The sequence below is a fragment of the Arachis hypogaea genome, chromosome 17, assembly GCF_003086295.3.
Source record: "Arachis hypogaea cultivar Tifrunner chromosome 17, arahy.Tifrunner.gnm2.J5K5, whole genome shotgun sequence".
Taxonomy (NCBI): domain Eukaryota; kingdom Viridiplantae; phylum Streptophyta; class Magnoliopsida; order Fabales; family Fabaceae; genus Arachis; species Arachis hypogaea.
This window is the reverse complement of record NC_092052.1, coordinates 36,724,184-36,744,539: the sequence shown is the minus strand read 5'-3', so window position 1 is coordinate 36,744,539 and position 20,356 is coordinate 36,724,184. Positions and strand designations below refer to the sequence as shown.

At 37.0% G+C, this 20,356-nt stretch overlaps 1 non-coding gene across 1 annotated transcript; it reads right to left on the bottom strand.

The window, feature by feature from the left end:
* Nucleotides 1–14,765: 14,765 nt before the first annotated feature.
* Nucleotides 14,766–14,873, bottom strand: LOC112767735 (small nucleolar RNA R71). The gene has a single exon (XR_003185175.1). It is a non-coding gene; the product is annotated as a small nucleolar RNA R71 (small nucleolar RNA).
* Nucleotides 14,874–20,356: the final 5,483 nt, after the last annotated feature.

Here is a 20,356-nt window from a genome sequence, read left to right as displayed (position 1 = left end):
GGGTGAAATAGTATATTTAGTGCTAAAATCCACTTCTGAGGCCCACTTGGTGAGTGTTTGGGCTGAGCTTTGATGAGATCCACGTGCTATGAGGTCTCTTGGGTGTGGAACGCCAGCTAGGGGGTCCTCTTTGGGCCTTTGGACGCTGGGCTTTGCTTTTTGGGCGCTGGATACTTGGAAGGGGCAGGAGGCTGGCGTAAAACGCCAGTTTTGGGCCATCTAATCCGAAGCAAAGAATAAATTATTATATATTGATGGAAAGCTCTAGAAGTCAGCTGTCCATAGCCATTAAGATCGCTCTATTTGGACTTTTGTAGCTCCAGAAAAGCTCTACCGAATGCAGGCAAGTCATATCTGAATAGCATCTGCAGTGCTTTCTCTGTCTCTGAATCAGACTTCTGCTCCAGCTCCTCAATTTCAGCCAGAAAATACTTGAAATTGTCCAAAAACACAAAAACTCATAGTTGAATCCAAAAATATGATTCTAACACTAAAAACTATAAAAACTCAATAAAAACTAAATAAAACACACTAAAAACAATATGAAAATGCTGTCAAAAAGCGTATAAAATATCCGCTCATCACAACACCAAACTTAAACTGTTGCTTGTCCCCAAGCAACTAAAAACACAGTTGGATACAAAAAAAATTAAGATACAATAAATTTCTAAGTTTTAAATGAAGCTTAATAAAAATCAGATGAGCGGGACTTAGTAGCTTTTTGCTTCTGAATAGTTTTGGCATCTCACTATCCATTTAAACTCAGAGATGTTGGCATCCTTAGGAACTTAGAATCCAGATGATATTATTGACTCTCTTAGTTAAGCTTATTTTGATTTTTGAACACATATTTCAGAGTCTTGGCCGTGACCCTAAGCACTTATTTTCCAGTATTACCACCGGATACATTCATACTACAGACACTTTAACTGGGTGAACCTTTTCAGATTGTGACTCCGCTTTGCTAGAGTCCCCAGATAGAGCTGTCTAGAGTTCTTAAGCGCACTCTTTTTGCTTTGGACCACGACTTTAACCGCTCAGTCTCAAGCTTTTCACTTGACACTTTCACGCCACAAGCACATGGTTAGGGATAGCTTCTTTTAGCCGCTTAGGCCAGGATTTATTCCTTTGGGCCCTCCTATCCATTAATGCTCAAAGCCTTGGGTCCTTTTACCATTGCATTTTGGTTTAAAGGGTTACTGGCTTTTTCAATCTGCCTTCTTTTTCCTGCATTTTTGGCAGTAATGGATTTTTCTGCTTTTTTTTTCTTTTCGCCATTTTTTCTTTCTTTTTTGCATGCATAATAATAATATTCTTTTCTTTTGCAACATGCTTTTTCTTTTGCTTTTTGCTACTTTTTCTTGCTTCAAGAATCAATTTTTATATTTTTCAGATTATCAATAATATTTTTCCTTTTTCCTTATTCTTTCAAGAGTCAACATTCATAGATTTCAACTTCAAACATGCACTGTTTAATCATACATTCAGAAAACAAAAGCAAATGACACCACATCAAACTAATTAAAGTAATCTTATTTTAAACTTAAAATTCATGCATCTCTCAATTTTTTTCAGATAAAAAATCTTTATTTAAGCAAGGTGAGTGATATATGGAATATTTTACACCTTAAAGACATCAATGCAAATGATCATGCAACTAGGACAAGAAAATAGATAAATAAACAGATAGAAAACAGAAAAATAATAGGAAAGAAGTAAAATAAAATGAATCCACCTGAATGATGGTGGCCAGTGCTCCTCTTTGAGGATCCCATGTAGTGCTTGATCTCTTCTATGTCACTTCTTTGTCTTTGTTGAGGCGGCTGTACAAGCTCATGTGCATGCTCTCTAGTTTGCTCCATCATCTTCTTCTATACTTAAGAGTGGTAAAAGTCACAAAGCAAAGCTTTTGCAACACCAAACTTAGGAGTTTTGCTCATCCTCTAAATATGATCAATGGGGAAGAAGGTGGGATAGGTGGAGCTTCTGTGGCATCTCTTGGTCATGAGAGGCTAGAGAATTCCAGATTCTTTACTTCTCTGCACTAGCGTTTGAACGCCCAGGGGCTGCTCCCTGGCTAGCGTTCAACGCCAGCAATGCTTCCCTCTTGGGACGTTGAACGCCCATGAGGGCTTCCTCACTGGTGTTCAACTTTAACACTCTTTCTAGAGTGTTCTGTTTTCACTGCTGTGAATTCTGTCTCTTGGCTGATGCATATGATCATGACTCTAACAACTGAAAGGAAAAACAAAAAGAAAATAAATGGTTGAGTAAAATTTGGATTGCCTCTCAACAAGCGCTCTTTTAAAGTCACTAGCTTGACCTTCAACTCCTTAAGGAGGTGAGTAAGGGCTCAGATTTTTGCCCCTTACAGTGAATTTTCTGCCTGTCCTCTCATGAATGAGCTCTACATGCTCTAGAGATAGGACATGGCTCAATGTATGTGGTAGGACTGGATTCTTAGTGAAGACAACTCTCATGCCAGGTGAGAGGCCTTCAGTTGGGACTTTTTTGTTCCTCCAGCCTTTAGGTACTTTCTTTTTAGTACCTTTGTTCTTAGAGCTTGTTGAGGGCTGCCCAACACCAAACTTAGAATTGATGTCTGGGGGTTCTGCAGAGCTCCGCACAGAAAGAGAGGGTTGGCACACTAGGTATTGCACTATTATCTCTCTTTTAAAGGGAGAATTAGGATGAGGCATCTTGAATAAGATGTGATCCTTCCCTAACTTTAGGGTTAGTTCTCCCTTAACCACATCAATGATAGCATTAGCTATGGCTAGGAAAGGCCTTCCAAGAATGACACAACCATCCTCATCCTTTCCTATGTCCAAGACTATGAAGTTTGCAAGGATGTAGTGGTTTTCAATTTTAACCAACACATCCTCTACTAAGCCATATGGCTTCTTCATGGTCTTGTTTGCCATCTCTAAAGAGATGTTTGCAGCTTGTACCTCTAGGATTCCCAACATCTCCATTACAGAGAGTGGCATGAGGTTGATGCTTGACCCTAGGTCACATAGAACTTTTTCAAAGGTCATAGTGCCTATGATGCAAGGAATTAGAAGCGTCCAGGGTCTAGAAGCTTCTGAGGTAGCTCTTACTGAACCAAAGCATGGAGTTCTTTAGTAAGCAGTGGAGGTTCTTCCTCCAGAGGCTTTGTGCCAAATAGTTTGGCGTTCAACTTCATTAGAGCTCCTAGGAAACGAGCAACTTGCTCTTCCCTAGTGTCTTCATCCTCACTTGAGGATGAGTAGTCATCAGAACTTATGCACTGCAGAAGTGCATTCAAAGGAACCTCAATAGTCTTTATGGTTTCCTTTGGTTTTGGGATAGAGGGTTCTTGAGTGGGATTCAGGCACTTAAAGGGTGTGCTTTGGCTGGCGTTCAACGCCAGCTCTGTCAGCTTAGTGGGTGTTGAACGCTGAGTGAAGGCTTCTTCACTGGCGTTCAATGCCTTCACAATCTCTTCCAATTTGGCCTCAACCTCCATGGTTATGGCCTTGCACTTTTCTCTAGGATTAACCTTAATATACTGGGAAGAGTGTCAGGAGGGATCTCAGGGATCCTCTTGCTCAGTTGACCAATTTGTACCTCCATGTTTCTAATGGAGGACCTTGTTTCATTAATGAAACTATGAGTGGTCTTAGTAAGGCTGGAGACTAGAGTGGCTAAGTCAGAAAGACTCTGCTTAGAGGTCTCCATATTCCCTTGAGAAGATGGGAATGGTGGTCTGTTATTGAACCTATTCTGGTTCCTACCACCTTGATTGAAACCTTACTGAGGTTTCTATTGATCCTTCTATGAAAGGTTAGGATGATTCCTCCATGAAGGGTTGTAAGTGTTTCCATAGGGTTCTCCCATGTAATTCACCTCCTCCATGGTGCAGTTTGCATCTCAGTGAGATGTTGAGAGATCATGTTGATCTGTTGGGTCAAGATCTTATTCTGAGCCAAGATAGCATTCAAAGTCTCAACTTCATGAACTCCTTTCTTTTGAGAGGTTCCATGGTTTACAGGATTCCTCTCAGAGGTATACATGAATTGGTTGTTTGCAACCATCTCAATGAGCTCTCTAGCTTCTGCAGGTATTTTCTTCAAGTGGAGGGATCCACCTGCAGAGCTATCCAAGAAAATCTTGGATATCTCAGATAAGCCATCATAGAACACGCCTATGAGGGACCATTCTGAGAGCATATCTGGAGGACATCTCCTGATCAGCTACTTGTATCTTTTCCAGGCTTCATAGAGGGATTCACCTTCTCTTTGTCTGAAGGTTTAAACTTCCACTCTAATCTTGCTCATCTTTTGAGGAGAAAAGAACTTAGCAAGAAAAGCATTAACAAGCTTTTCCCAAGAGTCAAGACTCTCTCTTGGTTGGGCATCCAACCAAAATTTAGCTCTGTCTCTTAAAGCAAAGGGGAAAAGCACCAGCTTATAGACTTCAGGATCAACTCCATTAGTCTTTACAGTATCACAGATCTGTAAGAATTCTGCTAAGAACTGATGTGGATCTTTCAGTGGAAGTCCATGGAATTTGCAGTGATGCTGTAGAAGAGAGACTAACTGAGGCTTAAGCTCAAAATTGTTAGCTCCAATGGCAGGTACAACAATGCTTCTGCCATAAAAGTCAGAGATAGGCATGATGAAGTCACCAAGGACCTTTCTAGGCTCCTCTTGTGGTTCGGCCATATCCTCTGTTTCTTGTTCAAAATTTTCTGAAAGGTCTCTTCCGGAGTGTTGTGCTTTAGCTAGTTGTAAACGCCTCCTTAGAGTCTTCTCAAGTTTAGGATCAGGAGTCAAGAGGGGTTCTTTATCCTTGTTCCTGGTCATAAACAAGAAGAGAAAGAAAAAGAAAGGAAAGAGACTGCCAATAGACAAGAAGCTCCTCCTTAAAGTTCGAAGTAGAGGAAGAAGAAGAAGATAAAAAAAATTAAATAAATAAAATAAGTAAAGAAAAAATACCTTGGATATAGTAGATAAGAGTAAACAAGAGAGGATGAAAGTTGAGAAGATGGAAGAGAAATCACAAGAAAGCTTTTTGTACCCATTAGCAAGAAGCTCCAAGTGAGATGTGAAGAAGAAAGGAAAGAAGATAAAGAATTGTAGGCAAAGAGTCGAAGGAAGTAGAGTTAAATGAATAGAGATGAAAAGAGAAAATGTATAAATAGAAAAAAGTAAATAATCAATTAAAATAAATTTTTTTGTTTTTATTTTATTAATTTAATTAATTAATTTTCGAAAATATGGTTAATAATTTAAAAAGATTTTAAAATTTAAATGTTAGAATTTTCGAAAAATAGAAGGGAGAGAAGAGAGGGAATTTTCGAAGATAGAGAGAGATGAGAGTTAGTTAGGTAGTTTTGAAAAAGAAGATAGAGAAGAAGGAAAGATGTTTTCGAAAATTTAAGAGAGAAGAGAGTTAGTTAGGTGGTTTTGAAAGAGAAGAGAGAGAAGAGGAGGGATATTCTCAAAAATTAAGGAGGGAAGAATTAGTTAGGTGATTTTGAAAAAGATGAGAGAAGATAAGATATTAATTAAGAAAAGATAAAAATAAAAATAAAAATAAAAATAAAAGATAAGATAAGAAAAGATTTTAATTTAAAATAAGATAAAAAGTAAGATAAGAAAAGATTTTGAAATCAAAAATTGAAATTAGAAAAAGATAAGAATTTGAAATTTGATTTTGAAAAAGATATGAATTTAAAATTTGAAAATTTGAAAAAGATAAGATAAGATTTTTTTTTAAATTTTGAAAAAGATATGAAAAAGATGAGATTTTTGAAAAAGATATGATTTTTATTTTTGAAAAATTTGATTTTTGAAAACTTGACAACTAAGATATGATAAGACAAAATTTTAAAATTGAAAATCTGAATTTTTTTATTATTTTCGAAAATATAGTTAGAAAAGATATATTTTTTTTATTTTTGAATTTTATGATGAAAGAGAAAAATATAAAAAGACACAAGACTTAAAATTTTTAGATCTAGCACCCTTATTTTTCGAAAATTTTTGGAGGAAAACCCAAGGGAATACCAAACTTAAAAATTTTAAGATCAAAACACATGCAAGACTCAAGAACACCTTGAAGACTCACAAGAACACAAAGAACAAAACAAGAACACCAAACTTAAAATTTTTAGAAAACCAAAACAAAATTTTCGAAAAGTGAAAGAAAAATAAAAAGAAAACACCAAACTTAAAAATTAAAAAAGATTTAAACAAAGAAAAATTATTTTTGAAAAATTTTTAGAAAGAAAGACTCAAAGAACACAAAATTACCAAGAACATAGACACATTCAAAGAACACAACTCAGAGGATGCCAAAAATAAACTATATGAAAAATGTTTTTGAAAAGATTTTAAAAATTTTTTGTAATTGAAGAGCATGAACATGCAAGATTCAAACCAAGAACAAGAATTAAACAAAGAAAAGAAAAATATTTTTGAAAAAGTTTTTAGAATTTTTCAAAAAATTGAGAAAAAGAAAAAAAAATAGAAAAGCTAACAAAATTAAAAATTACCTGATCTAAGGAGTAAGACAATCCGGCAGTTTGTCCAAACTCAGCAATCCTCGGCAACGGCGCCAAAAAACTTGGTGTGCGTGTACGCAAAACTCACACTATTTCGTAGTACAATAGCAGTACCATTAAGTGCACTGGGTCATCCAAGTAATACCTGAGCGAGTCAGGGTCGATCCCACGAGGATTGTGGCTTGAAGTAAGCTATGGTTATCTTGCAGGTCTTAGTCAAGCGGAATCAGAAGAAGTTGGATTAAGAAGTTAGCTATTAGGAATTATATGATGGCAATAGAGTTGAGAGTTGGAGTTGCTTTGTCTTTCTGAAGTAACTCTGGTACTACTGTCTTCTTTACTTGTGAATGATCTTCTTCTATGGCAGGCTGTAAGTGATCAAAGCCATTGCCCGTGGTCATTGAACTCCTCTGCTACAGGTTGAACACGACTGTGGCCTTTGGCCGTGGTTACTCAATCTGACGAAGGGTGATGCGCATAGCAATTCATTCTCTTGGCGACCCTACTCAAAACGCCACAGACAAGGTCGGATCTTCCAGATCAGAGAATGCTGCACCTTGGGTTCTAGCCTCTACCACAAAGACCCTAATCTCCCCCGGAAATCGACTGAACTGATGTCTCGAGAAGTCCCTAACGAAGTCGTGGATTAGCCATCTGAGAGACGTATATTCAAGCTGGTGGTTCATCATTGTCCGATGAAAGACGCACTCTGAACCCATGTAGAATGTGATAACCTTATGCCAGTTCAATGCATTCATATTGATGAAGAACGAATATACATCTTAGAATTAATCAAACACGGATCGAAGAGAAACAGTAATACTTTTATTAATTCATAGGACTCAGCAGGGCTCCTCCCCTCAACCTAGGAGGTTTAGAAACTCATACTGAAGGTAAAAACAAAGTAAAAATGAAAATAGGGCTGAATGGTGTATGATAGTATGTCTTTGAAAATCATGTAAAATACACTTTAAATACTAAATAGATGACTAGTAAAGGTAAAACAGTTTATTTAGTGCTAAAATCCACTTCTGAGGCCCACTTGGTGAGTGTTTGGGCTGAGCTTTGATGAGATCCACGTGCTGAGGTGTCTTGGGCGTGGAACGCCAGCTAGGGGGTCTTCTTTGCGCCTTTGGATGCTGGGCTCTGCTTTTTGGGCGCTGGACACCTGGAAGGGGCAGGAGGCTGGCGTAGATCACCAGTTTTGGGCCATCTAATTCGAAGCAAAGTATAAACTATTATATATTGATGGAAAGCTCTAGAAGTCATCTGTCCATAGCCATTAAGATCGTTCTATTTGGACTTTTGTAGCTCCAGAAAAGCTCTACCGAATGCAGGCAGGTCATATATGGACAGCATCTGCAGTGCTTTCTCTATCTCTGAATCAGACTTCTGCTCCAGCTCCTCAATTTCAGCCAGAAAATACCTGAAATTGTCCAAAAATACAAAAACTCATAGTAGAATCCAAAAATATGATTTTAATACTAAAACCTATAAAAACTCAATAAAAACTAAATAAAAACACTAAAAACTATATGAAAATGCTGTCAAAAAACTATAAAATATCTGCTCATCAAGCACCCACAAAAAAAATGCACAACTACCTTAAAACTCATAAAAAATTGGTTTCACCAACAATCCAAGAAAAATGGGTGAAAAACTATTCATTTTTGCCCACACTCAACAATGGCAGCACTACTCAAATAGGCACAAAGACAGCCAATATCACGAACTCACATTCAAGGTACCAATGACAGCACTACCATCCTAGTGGCGGACCCACCACCACTGGAGGGACAATATACAATACCCATTTATTATTAAAGGATAAAAAAAACTTTTTTTTTTATCATTTTTAGCATATAGAAAAAAGGCATCAAAAAGAAAAAAGAAACCATTTTTATCATCCATTTTTATTATCATACAATATACAGTACCCATTTATTTCTAAAGGATCAACACCATGCTAAATCAAGAATAGAGGCAGGTATATTTCAAAAAGCAAAAGGAGAAAAAAGAGGACAAGAAGTACCAACCTGATAATTGAAGAATGAAAGAAAGCAAAGAATGCTTAAAGAATCTGAAAGAGGCACTACCAAAAGTGAAGGATAATGCATAAATTAAATGAAGAGGGCAAAATACAAAGAGTTTAAGGGAATAAAAACCAGAAGAAAAAGAAAAAGGAAGAGAAAACAGATATAAATAATGCTTTATAAGGACAAAGGAGTAATTTTTCCTGATTTAATGACAGGCACAATTATCAAGGAAACTAAAAAAAGTGCACAAATAGTTGAAGCGACATGTACATATCCCAATAATCACGTCGAGATTTCTGACTTGGTAAGCTTCTAGATTAGGTCGAGCATATGATTTCATACGTTAGGATATTTGACTCATCTGTTGATTGACTAGCCCTTCGAAGAGAGTCAACTTGGTAACAACGTAGCCCAGGTTTACACTCGAGGCCCAACCTCTAAGGCCAATCTTCGAGTAGAGGCATTGAGGTAATTAAGAACATAGCTCAAAATGGACTAGCCACTTTAATCAAACTCAATAGAATCACCCTAAAACTGGAAAGAGCACTTTGAAAGTCACATGGGTTAACCTACTAGACCTACTCGGGGTACGAGCATTACAACTTGCGCCTGACTTGATTTGGGAGGCAAGCTATAGCCTGTCACCTTACTACATCAATTGCTATCTATGTTAGTTTATAAATATACCCAAAGGCAATGTACTTCTATTTTCTGTGGGCTTATAAGAGAACTTCAAGCATTTAAACCACATACTTAATATTTTTTGTACCACTTGGATAATATAAATCAAAGCTTAAAGGCTAGTGGTAACGTATAAGTACTTTTTCAAGGCTTGAACCAATTTCCAATAACTTATAAGAAGCTATAGTTTTCACACCACTTAGAAATTCAAATGACCATGAAAGTAAAAAGTTTAAGGGTTGGGAGAATATGCAAGCACGATATATTTTTGGTTTAGTGTAATATCTTTACCTATGTCCATTCCTTCCCATCAAGGTGCCAAGATTTCCTATATACCACCAAGCTTCTAGGGTGTTTGATAAATCACTATAACAATGAGCACTTTTATACACCTACCTTATCACCACTGACTACAGTATATTAAGACATGCTCCACCTTAGAGACGCCGGCTCCAAGGACTCAAAGTAATTCAAACTTCAAGTACATTTTCCTTGAGCGCATAATATACATCATGGTATCCTCACTGACTATACTGTATCAAAAGTCTCGTGTAACACCCTACCACACAGAGCTTTACACCTAGGTCATAAATCAAAGGCAGTGAGATGCTATGACCTCTAAAAACAAAATACAAACATATATAACAAAGATAATATAGCTAGGAGCTTTGAAAGAAAAGGGGTACGATCAAACCAAATTCGAAGATGCATCACTCACGAAAAACAATAAGACAGAAAGCTTATACGTAAAATCAAAAGACGGGTATATAGAGTTCCAATGGATAAGTATAAACAAACTCTAAACTCGACCTACGAAGCCAAGACCAGCTAGAATATATATATAACCCAACACTAAACCAAAAGATAAAAACAAATCCTAGTTCTTCATAGTCAACCTCTAAGAGGGACATAACATGTTTTTATACAAAATCGGAGAAAGTACATACATAGATAACTAAATACATAATATAAAAAACCCAAAAGATAATTCTTCGCTTCCAAGAAAGCAAATCCAGCACACTCTGAGGCGCGTCACATCCTGCATCTGAAACAAATACGTATGGAATGAGAACCGGCGGTTTCCAGTATGGTAAAGGTGCCCACAAAGATAATATATAAGGTCCCGGGAAAGCCAGAGGCAGTCTTAGAACTCCAACACTCAGATTTTTAACTTAAAGATTATACTAAACCAGAAATTCGATACTCTTATCTAAGGGATTTTATTTCTAATCTAACTTTTCACCTCTTGTCATCTCAAACCTCCTCATCACTGATGGAACTAATCTTAGTGTCACCTTTGCCAGCATGAGGGATCTTTCAATTGCAAAGACATACAAAACATACAAGTAATATACAATTAAAGAAATAAATACAACATTTAAGTCATGTAGCATATAGACATATATAAGCAATTAGGCAAACTAACATATGCATACTCAAACAAATCATACAAATACACATGATGCATGTCTGCCCTATGACCGATGATATCATCTATCGGTTATCCAGCCAAACCCAACATGTCCAATAGCGAACCTTGGACAGTCCCAGCGATGCGGAGCTCAAGCATATGCATATATATAAATAATCAAAATTCCATTGCGTGCCTGGGTCAAAGGGACATCAAATCTCAACTTGTAACTAGAGAGTGTGAGTCACTGTGTTTGCCCAAGGGGACTAAGATCAATCATAAATACCATCCTGGAGCAAGTGGGGTGATGAGCGGATAATTTATACGCTTTTTGGCATTGTTTTTATATAGTTTTCAGTATGAATTAGTTAGTTTTTAGTATATTTTTATTAGTTTTTAATTAAAATTAACATTTATGGACTTTACTATAAGTTTGTGTGTTTTTCTGTGATTTCAGGTAAATTCTGGCTGAAATTGAGGGACTTGAGCAAAAATCAGATTCAGAGGTTGAAGAAGGACTGCAGATGCTGTTGGATTCTGACCTCCCTACACTCAAAGTAGATTTTCTGGAGCTACAAAACTCCAAATGGCACGCTCTTAATTGCGTTGGAAAGTAGACATCCAAGGCTTTCCAGCAATATATAATAGTCCATACTTTGATTAAGGATAGATGACGTAAACTGGTGTTGAACGCCAGTTCCATGCTGCATTCTAGAGTCAAATGCCAGAAACAGGTTGCAAAGTGGAGTTAAACGCCAGAAACAGGTTACAAACTGGCGTTCAACTCCAAGAAAGATCTCTACACGTGTAAAGCTCAATGCTCAGCCCAAGCACACACCAAGTGGGCCCCGGAAGTGGATTTCTGCATCATTTACTTATCTCTGTAAACCCTAGTAACTAGTTTAGTATAAATAGGACTTTTTACTATTGTATTTACATCTTTACATCTTTGGATTACCTTTTGATCTTCAGATCACGTTTGGGGGCTGGCCTCTCGGCCATGCCTGGACCTTCATCACTTATGTATTTTTAACGGTAGAGTTTCTACACACCGTAGATTAAGGTGTGGAGCTCTACTGTTCTTCAAAGATTAATGCAAAGTACTACTGTTTTTCTATTCAATTCAACTTATTCCGCTTCTAAGATATTCATTCGCACTTCAATATGATGGATGTGATGATCGTGACAGTCATCATCATTCTCAACTTATGAACGCGTGCCTGACAACCACTTCCGTTCTACCTTAGATTGAATGGATATCTCTTGGATATCTAATACAGGGGACCGAGTCCGAGTTATTAGTGTCTTCGTCGTATAAGTTAGAACCCATGGACAGCCATTCTTGAGAATCCGGAAAGTCTAAACCTTGTCTGTGGTATTCCGAGTAGGATTCAGGGATTGAATGATTGTGACGAGCTTCAAACTCGCGAGTGCTGGGCGTAGTGACAGACGCAAAAGGATAGTAAATCCTATTCCAGTATGATCGAGAACCGACAGATGATTAGCCATGCAGTGACAGCGCATTGGACCATTTTCACTGAGAGGACAGGTGGCCATTGACAACGGTGATGCCTAACATATAGCTTGCCATGGAAAGAAGTAGGAAGGATTGGATGAAGACAGCAGGAAAGCAGAGGTTCAGAGGGACGAAAGCATCTCTATACGCTTATCTGAAATTCTCACCAATGAATTACATAAGTACCACTATCCTATTTTATATTTTATTTATCTTTTACTTATCAATTCATAAAATCAGTTGAATCCGCCTGACTGAGATTTACAAGGTGACCATAGCTTGCTTCAAGCCGACAATCTCCGTGGGATCGACCCTTACTCACGTAAGGTTTATTACTTGGACGACCCAGTGCACTTGCTGGTTAGTTGTACAAAGTTGTGGAACAGAATTAAGAACATGAACGTGCGTATTAAGTTTTTGGCGCCGTTGCCGGGGATTGTTCGAGTTTGGACAACTGACGATTCATTTTGTTGCTCAGATTAGGTAAATTTATTTTAATTTTAAGCTTTTTATTTCTTATTTTCAAAAAATACAAAAAATTTCTTATTTTTCGTTTTTCCCAAAATAATTTTCGAAAAAACCAAAAAAATAAAATTAACAAAATCATAAAATCAAAAAATATTTTTGTGTTTCTTGTTTGAGTCTAGAGTCAATTTTTAAGTTTGGTGTCTTGCATGTGTTTGTTTTTCTCAAGAATTTTCAAAAATTCATCATATGTCCTTCATGATCTTCAAGTTGTTCCTGGCCAGTCTTCTTGTTTGATCTTCATATTTTCTTGTTTTGTATCTTTTCTTGTTTTTCATATGCATTCTTGAAACATTAATGCCTAAAGAATAAAAATTTTTAAGTTTGGTGTCTTGCATGTTTTCTTTTCTTGAAAATATTTCAAAAATAAGTTCTTGGTGTTCATCTTGACATTCAAAGTGTTCTTAGTGTTCATCTTGACATTCATAGTGTTCTTGCATGCATTAGGTGTTTTGATTCATAATTTTCATTATTTGTTTCAATTTTGTATTTTTCTCTTTCGTCATTAAAAATTCAAAAATAAAAAAATATATCTTTCCCTTTTTCACTCATCAAATTCGAAAATTTGAGTTGACTTTTTCAAAATTTTTTAAAATCTAGTTGTTTTTATGAGTCAAATCAAATTTTCAATTTAAAAATCTTATCTTTTTCAAAATCAAATCTTTTTCAATTTTCTTTTCATATTTTCGAATTCCTTTTTAAAATTTTTCAAAATCTTTTTCATTTTTTCGAAAATATTCAAATTAATTTTTAAAATCTTTTTCTTATTTTATTTCTTAATTTTCGAAAATTTTATTAGCATTTAATGTTTTGATTCAAAATTTTTCAAAGTTGTTACTTGCCTATTAAGAAAGGTTCAATCTTTAAACTCTAGAATCATATCTTTTTAGTTTCTTGTTAGCCAAGTAATCAACTTTAATTTTCAAAATCAAATCTTTTTAAATTTCTTTTTCAAATCTTTTTCAAAATAAATTTCAATCAGATCTTTTTCAAAATCAATTTCAAAATCTTTTCTAACTTCTTATCTTTTCAAATTTGATTTTCAAATCTTTTTCAATCAATCTTATCTTTTTGTTTCAATCATATATTTTTCAACAAATTTCAAATCTCTTTTAATCAATCATATCTTTTTATTTCAATCATATATTTTTCAAAACTGCCCAACTAACTCTCTACCTTCAATTTTCGAAAATTCCTTCCCTCTTTTTCAAAATTTCATTTTAATTAACTAATTGTTTTAATTTTAATTTAATTTCAATTTTAATTTTCGAATTTTAAATTTAATTTTAAAATATTTTTATTTTATTTTGTTTAATTTTTGAATTCCTTTCTTATCTCTCATCTCCTTCTATTTATTTATTCATCTACTAACACTTCTCCTCACCCAAAAATTTGAACCCCTTCTTCTCCTCTGAGTTCGAATTCTTCTCTTCTTCATTCTTTTTCTTATTTTCTTCTACTCACACAAGGGAACCTCTATACTGTGGTAAAAAAGGATCCCTATTATTATTTTCTGTTCCCTTTTTTTTTATGAGCAGGAGTAAGGACAAGAACATTCTTGTTGAAGCTGATCCTGAACCTAAAAGGACTCTGAAGAGGAAACTAAGAGAAGCTAAAATATAACAATCCAGAGACAACCTTACAGAAATTTTTGAAAAGGAAGAGGAGATGGCAGCCGAAAATAATAATAATGCAAGGAAGATGCTTGGTGACTTTACTGCACCTAATTCCAATTTACATGGAAGAAGCATCTCAATCCCTGCCATTGGAGCAAACAATTTTGAGCTTAAACCTCAATTAGTTTCTCTGATGCAACAGAACTGCAAGTTTCATGGACTTCCATCTGAAGATCCTTTTCAGTTCTTAACTGAGTTCTTGCAGATCTGTGATACTGTTAAGACCAGTGGAGTTGACCCCGAGGTCTACATGCTTATGCTTTTCCCGTTCGCTATAAGAGACAGAGCTAGAGTATGGTTGGACTCTCAACCTAAAGATAGCTTGAATTCTTGGGATAAGCTGGTCACGACTTTCTTAGCCAAGTTCTTTCCTCCTCAAAAGCTTAGTAAGCTTAGAGTGGATGTTCAAACCTTCAAACAGAAGGAAGGTGAATCCCTCTATGAAGCTTGGGAGAGATATAAGCAACTGACCAAAAAGTGCCCCTCTGACATGCTTTCAGAATGGACCATTCTGGATATATTCTATGATGGTCTGTCTGAGCTATCAAAGATGTCATTGGACCATTCTACAGGTGGATCCATTCACCTAAAGAAAACGCCTGTAGAAGCTCAAGAACTCATTGACATGGTTGCTAATAACCAGTTCATGTACACTTCTGAGAGGAATCCTGTAAGTAATGGGATGCCTCAGAAGAAGGGAGTTCTTGAAATTGATACTCTGAATGCCATATTAGCTCAGAACAAAATATTGACTCAGCAAGTCAATATGATTTCTCAGAGTCTGAATGGAATGCAAGCTGCATCCAACAGTACTCAAGAGGCATCTTTTGAGGAAGAAGCTTATGATCCTAAAAATCCTGCAATAGCAGAGGTGAATTACATGGGTGAACCCTATGGAAACACCTATAATCCCTCATGGAGAAATCACCCAAATCTCTCATGGAAGGATCAACAAAAGCCTCAACAAGGCTTTAATAATGGTGGAAGAAACAGGTTTAGCAATAGCAAACCTTTTCCATCATCCACTCAGCAACAGACAGAGAATTCTGAAAAAATCCATCTAGCTTAGCAAATATAGTCTCTGATCTATCTAAGGCCACTTTAAGTTTCATGAATGAAATAAGGTCCTCAATTAGAAATTTGGAGGCACAAGTGGGCCAGGTGAGTAAAAGAATCACTGAAACCCCTCCTAGTACTCTCCCAAGCAATACAGAAGAAAATCCAAAAGGAGAGTGTAAGGCCATTGAATTGATCATCATGGCCGAACCTGCAAGGGAGGGAAAGGACGTGAATCCCAGTGAGGAAGACCTCCTGGGACGTCCAGAGATCAATAAGGAGCTTCCCTCTGATGAACCAAAGGACTCTGAGGCTCATCTAGAGACCATAGAGATTCCATTAAACCTCCTTATACCATTCATGAGCTCTGATGAGTATTCTTCTTCTGAAGAGAATGAGGATGTTACTGAAGAGCAAGTTGCCAAGTACCTTGGTGCAATCATGAAGCTGAATGCCAAATTATTTGGTAATGAGACTTGGGAAGATGAACCTCCCTTGCTCATCAATAAACTAAGTGATCTGAATCAACTGATATTGCCTCAGAAGAAACAGGATCCTGGAAAGTTCTTAATACCTTGTACCATAGGCACCATGACCTTTGAGAAGGCTCTATGTGACCTTGGATCAGGGATAAACCTCATGCCACTCTCTATAATGGAGAAACTGGGAATCTTTGAGGTGCAAGCTGCCAGAATCTCATTAGATATGGTAGACAACTCAAGAAAACAGGCTTATGAACAGGTAGAGGACGTATTAGTAAAGGTTGAAGGCCTTTACATCCCTGCTGATTTCATAATCCTAGACACAGGGAAGGAAGAGGACGAATCCATCATCCTTGGAAGACCCTTCCTAGCCACAACAAGAGCTGTGATTGATGTGGACAAAGGAGAGTTAGTCCTTCAACTGAATGAGGATAACCTTGTGTTTCAAACTCAAGGATCTCCTTCTGTAACCATGGAGAGGAAGCATGAAAAGCTTCTCTCACTGCAGAGTCAACAAAAACCCCCACAGTCAAACTCTAAGTTTGGTGTTGGGAGGCCACAACCAAACTCTAAGTTTGGTGTTGAACCCCCACATTCAAACTCTAAGTTTGGTATTGGGAGGTCCCAACAATGCTCTGAACATCTGTGAGGCTCCATGAGAGCTCATTGTCAAGCTATTGACATTAAAGAAGCGCTTATTGAGAGGCAACCCAATGTTATTTAATCATATCTATTTTATTTTCTTTTTGTTATTTCGTGTTTTATTAGGTTGATGATCATGTGAAGTCATAAAAACTACTGAAAAATAAAAAACAGAATGAATAACAGCATTGAAAATAGCACACCCTGGAGGAGAGCAGTCTGGCGTTTAAACACCAGAAATAAGCATCTGTCTGGCGTTTAACGCCAGAAACAGGCACCAAGCTGGCGTTTAACGCTAGAAACAAGCATCTACCTGGCGTTAAACGCTAGAAACAAGCTACATTTGGGCATTTAACGCCAGAAACAGGCAGCAGTCTGGCGTTAAATGCCAGGATTGCCCAGCAAGGGTGTTTTACACGCCTAATTGGAGCAGGGATGTTAAGTCCTTGACCCCATTTGATCTGTGGACCCCACAGGATCCCCACCACTTCTTCTCTCATCTTCACACCTTTTTATAACTCTCTTTCCCAAAATAACCTCCACCAATCACTTCTAATTCCCCTCCAAAACCATCATACACTCACCTACACCCACCCACTCAAATTCAAACCATCACTCCTTCCTTTTCACACATCATAACCACCTTAAACCCCCAGTGGCCGAACCATTCACACACCTCCATCTCCTCCATCTCTTCTTCTTCTCCTCCTTTCTTTCTTTTTTTGCTCGAGGACGAGCAAATATTTTAAGTTTGGTGTGAAAAAAGCATTGTTTTTTTTTTGTTTTTCCATAACCACTAATGCCTCAAGGGATGCACTTCCCTCCACAAAACTATTGGGAACAAATCAACACTTTCCTTGGAGAATTAAGTTCCAACATGGGACAACTAAGGGTGGAGCATCAAGAGCACTCCATCATCCTCCATGAAATTAGAGAAGATCAAAGAGCTATGAGGGAGGAGCAACAAAGACAAGGAAGAGACATAGAGGAGCTTAAAAGCACCATTGGTTCTTCAAGAAGAGGAAGACGCCACCCTCACTAAGGTGGACTCATTCCTTAATCTCCTTGTCTATTTATTTTCTGTTTTCGGTTTCCATACTTCATGTTTAATTATGTTTGTGCCTTTACTATATGATCATTAGTGTCTAAGTGTCTATGCCTTAAAGTTATGAATATGAATCCATCACCTCTCTTAAATGAAAACTGTTCTAAAAACAAAAGAACAAGAAGTACATGGTTTCAAATTCATCCTTGAAACTAGTTTAATTATTTTGATGTAGTGGCAATACTTTTTGTTTTCTGAATGTATGCTTGAACAGTGCATATGTCTTTTGAAGTTGTTGTTTATGAATGTTAAATATGTTGGCTCTTGAAGAATAAGGAAAAAGGAGAAATGTTATTTGATAATCTGAAAAATCATAAAAATGATTCTTGAAGCAAGAAAAAGCAGTGAATACAAAAGCTTGCAGAAAAAAAAAAGAAAAAAATATAGCAAAAAAAAAGGGGAGAAAAAGAAAAAGCAAGCAGAAAAAGCCAAAAGCTCTTTAAACCAAAAGGCAAGAGCAAAAAGCCAATAGCCCTTAAAACCAAAAGGCAAGGGTAAATAAAAAGGATCCAAGGCTTTGAGCATCAGTGGATAGGAGGGCCTAAAGGAATAAAATCCTGGCCTAAGCGGCTAAACCAAGCTGTCCCTAACCATGTGCTTGTGGCGTGAAGGTGTCAAGTGAAAACTTGAGACTGAGCGGTTAAAGTCAAGGTCCAAAGCAAAAAAAAGAGTGTGCTTAAGAACCCTGGACACCTCTAATTGGGGACTTTAGCAAAGCTGAGTCACAATCTGAAAAGGTTCACCCAATTATGTGTCTGTGGCATTTATGTATCCGGGGGTAATACTGGAAAACAAAGTACTTAGGGTCACGGCCAAGACTCATAAAGTAGCTGTGTTCAAAAATCAACATACTGAACTAGGAGAATCAATAACACAATCTGAATTCTCAGTTCCTATAGATGCCAATCTTCTGAACTTCAATGGATAAAGTGAGATGCCAAAACTATTCAAGAGGCAAAAAGCTACAAGTCCCGCTCATCTGATTGGAGCTAAGTTTCATTGATATTTTGGAATTTATAGTATATTCTCTTCTTTTTATCCTATTTGATTTTTAGTTGCTTGGGGACAAGCAACAATTTAAGTTTGGTGTTGTGATGAGCGAATAATTTATACGCTTTTTTGCATTGTTTTTATATAGTTTTCAGTATAAATTAGTTAGTTTTTAGTATATTTTATTAGTTTTTAATTAAAATTCACATTTCTGGACTTTACTATGAGTTTGTGTGTTTTTCTTTGATTTCAGGTAAATTCTGGCTGAAATTGAGGGACTTGAGCAAAAATCAGATTTAGAGGTTGAAGAAGGATTGTAGATGCTGTTGGATTCTGACCTCCCTACACTCAAAGTGGATTTTATGGAGCTACAAAACTCCAAATGGCGCTCTCTTAATCGCGTTGGAAAGTAGACATCCAGGGCTTTCCAGAAATATATAATAGTCCATACTTTGATTAAGGATAGACGACGTAAACTGGCGTTGAACGCCAGTTCCATGCTGCATTCTGGAGTCAAACGCCAGAAACAGGTTGCAAAGTGGAGTTAAACGCCAGAAATAGGTTACAAACTAGCGTTCAACTCCAAGAAAGACCTCTACACGTGTAAAGCTCAATGCTCAGCCCAAGCACACACCAAGTGGGCCCCGGAAGTGGATTTCTGCATCATTTACTTATCTCTGTAAACCCTAGTAACTAGTTTAGTATAAATAGGACTTTTTACTATTGTATTTACATCTTTACATCTTTGGATTACCTTTTGATCTTCAGATCATGTTTGGGGGCTGGCCTCTCGGCCATGCCTGGACCTTCATCACTTATGTATTTTTAACGGTAGAGTTTCTACACACCGTAGATTAAGGTGTGGAGCTCTGCTGTTCTTCAAAGATTAATGCAAAGTACTACTGTTTTTCTATTCAATTCAACTTATTCCGCTTCTAAGATATTCATTCGCACTTCAATATGATGGATGTGATGATCGTGACAGTCATCATCATTCTCAACTTATGAACGCGTGCCTGACAACCACTTCCGTTCTACCTTAGATTGAATGGATATCTCTTGGATATCTAATACAGGGGACCGAGTCCGAGTTATTAGTGTCTTCGTGGTATAAGTTAGAACCCATGGACGGCCATTCTTGGGAATTCGGAAAGTCTAAACCTTGTCTGTGGTATTCCGAGTAGGATTCAGGGATTGAATGATTATGACGAGCTTCAAACTCGCGAGTGCTGGGCGTAGTGACAGACGCAAAAGGATAGTAAATCCTATTCCAGTATGATCGAGAACAGACAGATGATTAGCCATGCAGTGACAGCGCATTGGACCATTTTCACTGAGAGGACAGGTGGCCATTGACAACAGTGATGCCTAACATACAGCTTGCCATGGAAAGGAGTAGGAAGGATTGGATGAAGACAGCAGGAAAGCAGAGGTTCAGAGGGACGAAAGTATCTCTATACGCTTATCTGAAATTCTCACCAATGAATTACATAAGTACCATTATCCTATTTTATATTTTATTTATCTTTTACTTATCAATTCATAAAATCAGTTGAATCCGCCTGACTGAGATTTACAAGGTGACCATAGCTTGCTTCAAGCCGACAATCTCCGTGGGATCGCCTTACTCACGTAAGGTTTATTACTTGGACGACCTAGTGCACTTGCTGGTTAGTTGTACAAAGTTGTGAAACAGAATTAAGA